The sequence below is a fragment of the Haliotis cracherodii genome, unplaced genomic scaffold, assembly GCF_022045235.1.
Source record: "Haliotis cracherodii isolate W230 unplaced genomic scaffold, xgHalCrac1.p SCAF_13, whole genome shotgun sequence".
In the NCBI taxonomy this organism is placed as follows: Eukaryota; Metazoa; Mollusca; class Gastropoda; order Lepetellida; family Haliotidae; genus Haliotis; species Haliotis cracherodii.
Window position 1 is genome coordinate 27,914,663 of NW_027266268.1, and position 8,479 is coordinate 27,923,141.

Consider the following 8,479-nt stretch of genomic DNA (forward strand, 5'->3'; position numbering starts at 1 on the left):
GTCTTTGCTTCACCAGAGAATAAGTAACTTTGCAGTTAACGCAGTTTTAACAGTATTTCAGTCACGTAAACTGATCAGCAATTACCTGGTATCTTATGATATATGTTGATTAACGCCGCACTCTGCAATATTCTAGCTACATAGCCGCGTAAATAATCGATTCCGGATCCGACAAAGCGGTGATTAATATTATGAGCACGCCGTCTGGACACGATGACACGCATTTAGTCACCAAGCCAGACCACACGATCCATTTATTCATATTACAAGACGGGCATAGGTTCGTGGGGAACTATTCTCACCCAGAATCTCCACGGGTCTTGCCTGTCATAACTTCCTCTTAAATTATTTTCTTTGTTAAACAATTAAAAGTTAATTCCGAGGACAGGTGATCAGATTGTTACAGCCTTAGTATGTGTATAGTGTATTGAGAACTGTCTTGGTTTGCCTCCATTCATCAGTCACCAATGATCTCGCTGTATATCTCTAGCTGCTCAGTGTCTATAGTGTACATACGGTGATGTAAATAGCACCAGAGTGTACATACAACATCTATATTTATATAAAGTATTGCGTATATGTGCAGGAGATATGATGGTGTAAGAACTTCAGAGAATACCAGTGCTGTATGTTTTATGACATTGTTTCAAGTAGAAATGTTATGGACAATAATAGGGGTGACTATTGGTCTGGAAATCACTATTGCGATAACTATTGATATTGAAAGAAACTATTGCGATAAATATCGATAGTTTTCAGTGTATCATTTTAGATCGATTTTAGTATTGAATTAAAGCTTGGAACTGAAGTTTCCTTTGAATGTGATAACCATAACAACAAATGAAAAATCAAATGTTGATTTGTTTTTTTCTTCACCCTAATACTTTAAGAAAAAAGCCTAACACATTAGAATGTGTAAAGTACTAGCACTCGTGATCAAAAGAAAAACAAATTTGAACAGCATTGAATGTATTTTATTGATATTGAAATTACAATCGAAACTATCAATATTCCTAACTGAAATCGATACTATTGATCGAAAACTGATTTAACAGTCGATTTATTGACTTTAAGTTCTTACCAATAGCAATACATCGATATATAGATTTATCGTGACACCCCTAGACAATAACACTACCAGTCTCCAGTGTGAGACTTGGTTCAGGGGAAACATATTTCATCGAATGATTTCCAAATGCAGCACCTGCACATGTTTTTGAATTCATTTCCTGCGAAAAAGGTAACTATATTTCCGTGAGTGAATTGAATTAAACGTAGCATCGGCAATATGCCAGTCACATTGCAACGACTGTCAAACTTCAGTGATATGTTGTTTTCTTGTATATTTGTATATAAGATGAATTTAATTATTTTTAATTGTGATTTTGAATTTTTTTTATATTTCTATATGATGTTATGATATATTGATTTGTAAAGATATGTAAAGGTGTGTAATAAAATATATACGTCAAATAAACCTATGGTTGTGTTATTTATATCGCTAATGTGGTTGCACGTGATAGTGTTTGTCAGAATGTGTTGTTGGTTAACACCGCTGTATGTCAGTTATCACCTCGTTGTAGGTGGGGGGGGTGGGGGGCATGGATGGGGGCACGGGTGGGGACATGGGTGGGGCCTCGGGTTGCCGAGTCGTCTAGGGCGCGGCAATTAGCTGTGCAGAGTTGCGTTTCTTGGGCACGTCAGATATCTATGATCATGGATTCGAATCGCGGTTCGCCCCGATTATGTTTCTAGGGTTGCCAGCACCGTACCCGTGCTTGTGGGTTTTACCAAAGTGGTTATCGTCTGAGACCTGCATCACTTCGGGCTTTCCTTCCACATTAAGCAGACGCGCCGTGATATACTAGTAACTGGAAAACTGTTCAAAGCGACGTTAAATCCAACTCACTCACTCACTCGCACGTGGTAAGGCCACCAGGGGCGCAAGTTATCTACTACTTTGGTGAAACGGCTACGGTGCTGCCCAACGATCATACTCGAGGCAATCTGGTGTTCATCCCGTTACCCAGCAGATCCTGGTATTGCTAAGGTTCGCAGTTTTGCACAGCGATTTATGGCCCACTTGGCCACCTGTGCTCACGTGCCAGGACTTGCTTTATGAAAGGTAGTTCCAGGCGATTTGCAGGCATCCGGTTCTGGTACCTTGTCAATAAAAGTATCACGGGATCATGAGGCTAGGTGAAATGGGGTTTAACGTCGCGTCCAAGATTATTGCACTTATATAGCGACGTACATGCGTGTGTATGTGTGTGTGTGGCTGCTTGTACTAGTCCTATTTAGTGCTAGCTTACTGAGGTACCATGTCGCAGTTTATGAATTTAATGCAGTTTATGAACACCCCACTCAGGCACAGTATACTGACTCCGAGCAGACCATGGCCACTCCTTGTTTTAGCCCCTTAATACCGGGAGCCAGAGTAACAACAAGTGCCATCTTTTAACGTCTTTTTGTATGACGCGCCTGGGGTCGAACCCCGGACCTTCCGCTTTCCGGGCGGACTCTGTACCACTAGACCACGGAGGCGGTCCCATGGGATCATGAGCAACATCACAAGTATTCAAACAGCAATGACGTCATTCTGAAACGCAATTATGACATCAACCAATGGTGGATATGTGTTTCCATGACAGAAAGCAATATACAATCCATTATCTTGTGCAGCTTAATATATAATGAAAACAAATTCCATTAACATAATATTTTTATATTCACATTTAGTTCTATGAAATTATCTGTAATAAAACCTATGCAGGCGGACTTCGCATGTCGCTTAACAAGGTGCAACCACCTGCATATTTTGTAGAAAGGTTATGTAGCTGGATAACGTTCTTGAAGATTCTGGCCCTGGTCACACACAAAATAAAATAATGGCCTAACATAGATTCGATACCTCTGGCGGACCAATCAGAATGCATGATTAAAAAATGTCATGGTAGAATGATTCATAAATACATGGATATGATAAAGATTTGCTCGTACAATAGACACTGTGCTTAGTAGAGATTTCTTATGATTAAGGAAAGAGTTTTGTCGCTTTTAATGTGAGTTTGGTTTAACGCCGCTTTTAAGAGTATTACAGTTATATCACGGCGTGTCAGCTTAATGTGGGAGGAAATTCCGAAGTGATGCAGGTGTCAGACGTTTACCACTTCGGTAAAACCCACGAGCACGGATATGGTGCTGACAAACCTAGAAACATAATCGGGGCGAAACGGGATACGAACCCTCAATCATAGGTTTCTAGCGTGCCCAAGGGACGCAACTCTGCACAGCGAATCGCGGCGCCTCAGACGACTGAGCCACCCATGTTGTGAAGGCTACGTGACTAGATAGTTATCTAGACAGACGTTAAAGAATAAACAGTTGTTATCTAGACAGGCGTTAAAGAATAAACATTTGTTATCTAGACAGACGTTAAAGAATAAACAGTTGTTATCTAGACAGGCGTTAAAGAATAAACAGTTGTTATCTAGACAGACGTTAAAGAATAAACAGTTGTTATCTAGACAGGCGTTAAAGAATAAACAGTTGTTATCTAGACAGACGTTAAAGAATAAACAGTTGTTATCTAGACAGGCGTTAAAGAATAAACAGTTGTTATCTAGACAGACGTTAAAGAATAAACAGTTGTTATCTAGACAGGCGTTAAAGAATAAACAGTTGTTATCTAGACAGACGTTAAAGAATAAACAGTTGTTATCTAGACAGGCGTTAAAGAATAAACAGATGTTATCTAGACGGACGTTAAAGAATAAACAGTTGTTATCTACACAGGCGTTAAAGAATAAACAGTTGTTATCTAGACAGACGTTAAAGAATAAACAGTTGTTATCTAGACAGACATTAAAGAATAAACAGTTGTTATCTAGATAGACGTTAAAGGCCAAGTAAAGTAAACACAGCAGCTGTACAGGACTAACAAGCATATGTTACAGGATTGAGGTATGTTGAAATCTGTTGTTACTATACAGTAGACCACAGACTATAGACTATAGCACTATAATCGTTTTATAGCTTTGATCAATTATGGACAGGTGTAATATTGCAACATCTGCTGATTGTGATTACGAGTATCAAGATTAAAATACATGAAGACATAGGTTAATGGATGTCAGAAACACGTTAGAGTAAACCCCAAATAGATATTTAATCTATATTTACAAACTGAAGCTAGAGTATAATAAGGTGTTTGTGTACATATATTATTATTGGTAGTGACGTTGACCTACAAAATAAGCCAATCCCATGCGAAAACATCCCATCTACATACAGGGTTTAGTTTAAGTATGAAAACACTTTTTAGAACAGTGGTAAATAAAATTGGCTATAATATTCAATACGCGCAACCGATTTAAAACAATTGACTTGACGGATACTTTGAGAGATTTCGAAATTAAAAACCCGAACCTTATTCTTTTATAAATAAAACTGTTATGAACATCCCCCAAACCAAACTTTCCTGTTCTTGAAAGAATGCAGATTTCATGAAAATACATTGAACCAGAATAACAAGGGCTCCATTTTTGTAAAACTATTTTTCGCTACAGATTTATTCTGCAGTGAGTTTTTGGGGACATATTATATCATGGCATTCACAGATAACTTTTGGAACCAAAAATGTTTATAGACATGGACATAGTTCTCCATCCGCAGTGATCCATGGTATATTATTGTCTCTTGACAGTAATTCCCTGCCTGGAGTTACAGAGCAACAGGCCCAGTTTAGATGTGCTTGTAATCGTTTCAAACGGAATGGCTGTGAAATACCATGTTTCAACACTGCCGAACGTTTAACTTGGGCAGTTGCCACTGGACGATATATTTTCCCCCTTTACTTTTTTCAGGTTATTGGTGTATATTATGTTTTGTGTGTATTTTCACAAATGATATTCCTGTCACAAGAGACACCATTTAAAAGGTAGAAATTGTTGGTATATTGTTTTTATTCGATTGTTTCCTGGCTTGTATTGCTGTGTGCGGCGTTAGGCAAATAAAATTAATTTTGTTGTTTAACACTGCACTCAGCAATAGAACTCAGAACTCAAGAACTCAGGTTCAGTTTCAGCTTCAAAACGGCAGACATAGTTGTCGATACGTTGACGCTACATGATAACATGAGAGCGAATGATTCGCAGTCATACACGCACCAATAATATGCCAATTTTCCAGCTCCAATGTAAATATAAAACGTTAACGCCAGATGAATGGGTTGCTGAAAATCAATGACGACACCTGGTGTTCGCGAGAAGGGTACCTGCTCTACTGGTAGCTCTCAAGTCAAGTTTCATACAAAACTAAGGTTTTCTTATTTGCCTGACCCGTGAAGATCCTGGGTAGAAGAGGTCTTCAGCAACCCATGCTTGCCATGAAAGGTGACTATGCTTGTCGAAAGAGGCGACTAACGGGATCGGGTGGTCAGGCTCGCTGACTTTGTTGATGCATGTCATCGATCCCAATAGCGTTGATCGATGATCATGATGTCAATCGCTGGAATGTCTGGTCCAGACTCGATTATTTACAGACCGCCGTCATATAACTGGAATGTTGCTGAGTGCGGCGTTAAGCAGCAAACAAACTAACTAAATGAATCGGGGGACAAGGTTCGGGGACTTGGTTGATGGCGTACACCGATGGGATGGGTCGCTCTTCATAATATCAATCACTTGCCTTGTCTCGATTGTTTTACAGACTGGCGGCGTGACGAGCCAACGCTTTAACCACTAGGATACCCCACCGCTCCTGTCATATTGAAATAAAACAACAAATTGTTGATGATACAGATATATCTGGACACGCTGTTCTGTCTTATAGCGGTTCGGTGACGGAGGCTCGGCTCGTCTGGAGCTTTGCATAACGTTGTTGGAAGGTTGTCAATCTATTCAGCAAACACCAAAACAATCCGTAAGAGACATGTATCCCGCCTTGCCATTACGGAACGCTGGGGTCGACCTGACTTGAGATCTTGAAAAGGGCTGGAAACCTACCACGTAACGGTCAGTTGTGAAATATCCGTCCGCTGTTGACTTGCAGATTACTGCGCCAGAGAGTTCCAAGATGTAGTGCTTAAGGAATCCTTTCAATTCATCCGTGTACTAACTCTTTGCTTGTTTCTAGATTAAAAATACTTTGAGCAGAACCTCAGTTTAATATTTTAAATCTTCAAATTTCACACAAAGGTGCGAAAACAAGTTTAGTATCTCGTATTCCTTCTGTCTATACTTGGTCTGGACTTAAGAACAAACAGCAGTTGCATATTCGGAAAAGGCAAGAAACCTGGTACACCAACCCTGAGCTGTGCTTACATATCGCTGTTCAATTGGTGAAGTCCTTACGTTTGAACCGAGTTTATGATGCTTGTGGAAAGGTAAGCATTTTAGCATTCAAATCTTCTCCAACAAACAGTTGGATTGGGTGATGTAAACCCCGACTGAAATCACTGGAGCTCGCATCCCCCTTATCTTTGAGATTAGATAGAACTGTCGAAGCAGGAAGCAGTTGGGGATTGCTTGCTTGCTTGCTTGTTTGCTTGCTTGCTTGATTAACGCTGCACTCAGCAATATTTCAGCTCTATGATGGCGGGCTGTATATCATCTGTATGGACGAGATAATCCAGTTACTGACATTATGAGCATAGATCTACGAGGACATATAATGACATGCATCAAAATTGTCACCGCGTGTGACCAACAAATCACGTTTTTTACGGCGAGAATGGCTTGCTTAAGACCAATATTGTTACCTGAATCCCCACCGGTGGCCTGTCAGATGTTGTCTGGGGTGAGTGAGTGGAGGCTGTTGTTTTCAGCAATATTCTGGGTCGACCAAATCAGTGATATATAACATGAGCAACGAACCATGCCGTTTGGATGGATCTCTCTCTCTCTCTCCCTCTCTCTCTCTCCCGCTCTCTCTCTCCCTCTCTCTCTCTCTATCTCTCTCTCTCTCTTTCTCTCTCTCTCTCCCCCTCTCTATTTCTCTCTTTCTTTCTCTCTCTCTCTCCCTCTCTCTCTCTCTCCCTCTCTGTAACGGCCATGAATTTTACATCTAGATAGTCGCTAGTGTAACGGGCCATGAAATTTACAACTAGTCCCTTATGTAACGGGCCATATATTTACAACTAGTCCCTTATGTAACGGGCCATATATTTACAACTAGTCCCTTATGTAACGGGCCATATATTTACAACTAGTCCCTTATGTAACGGGCCATATATTTACAACAAGCCACTTGTGTAACGATTCATGGACCTACAACTAGCCATTTGTGTAAAGGGTTCTGTTTTTACAAAAAGTCGATGGTATAGAGTCAGTATACTGTGTCTGAGTGGGGTATCCATGTTAAACTGCGACATGGTATCTCAGTGGCCCAGCACAATAAAACCGGTATCAGTCCGGACTAGTACAAGGAGACACATCAGAAGAGTCATTACCAAATGATTCAATACCAGAGGACCCGTGAAGATCCGGGGTAGAATAGGTCTTCAGCAACCCATGCTTGCCGTAAAAGGCGACTATGCTTGTCGTAAAAGGCGACAAACGGGATCGGGTGGTCAGGCTCGCTGACTTGGTTGATACATGTCATCGTATCCCAATTGCGTGGATCGATGCTCATGATATTAATCACTGGATTGTCTGGTCTAGACTCGATTATTTACAGACAGCCGTCATATAGCTGGAATATTGCTGAGTGCGACGTTAAACAACAAACCAACCAACCAACCAATACCAGAGCAGTCAATACCAGAACGTTCAGTAACATAAACAGTCATTACCACATCGCATGTTGTTGTTGGGGTTATGACGTCAGCATGTTTTCATGTCTAAATTGACGTAAATCCTGCCGTGCAGGAAGATGAGGCACCGTAAGTCCCCATGATCCCCAGCGAGGTAACCTAGCTTTGGTTACTGGGGGCCTGTAGCCCGTGTTTTAAACTGTATAAATAATATTGTTATGCCCAAATTTGTTTTCAGATAACGTTGTATGCATGACTCACGTATGTATATATCAGCTTGTTCTCGTCGCTATATGGCTAAAATGATGTTGATGCGACTTTACATTTTAACTAACTCATGTCTGTTGTGTTATCGGTTTGATGGGATAGGTTTATATATATATTTATCTGTCGCAAGAAGGTTGTGTATATGCAACCTACAGACGTCATTACCACAATAGTCATGGTAGAATAGGTCTTCAGCAACCCATGCTTGCCGTAAAAGGCGACTATGCTTGTCGCAAGAGGCGACTAAAAGGATCGGGTGGTCAGGCTCGCTGACTTGGTTGATGCATGTCATCGATCCCAATTACGTGGATTGATGCTCATGACATCAATCACTGGATTGTCTGGTCCAGACTCGATTATTTACAGACTGCCGTCATATAGCTGGAATATGAGTGCGGCGTAAAACAGCAAACCAACAACAACCGCAATACTGTTGACAGTGCCAACGTGATCTTGCCG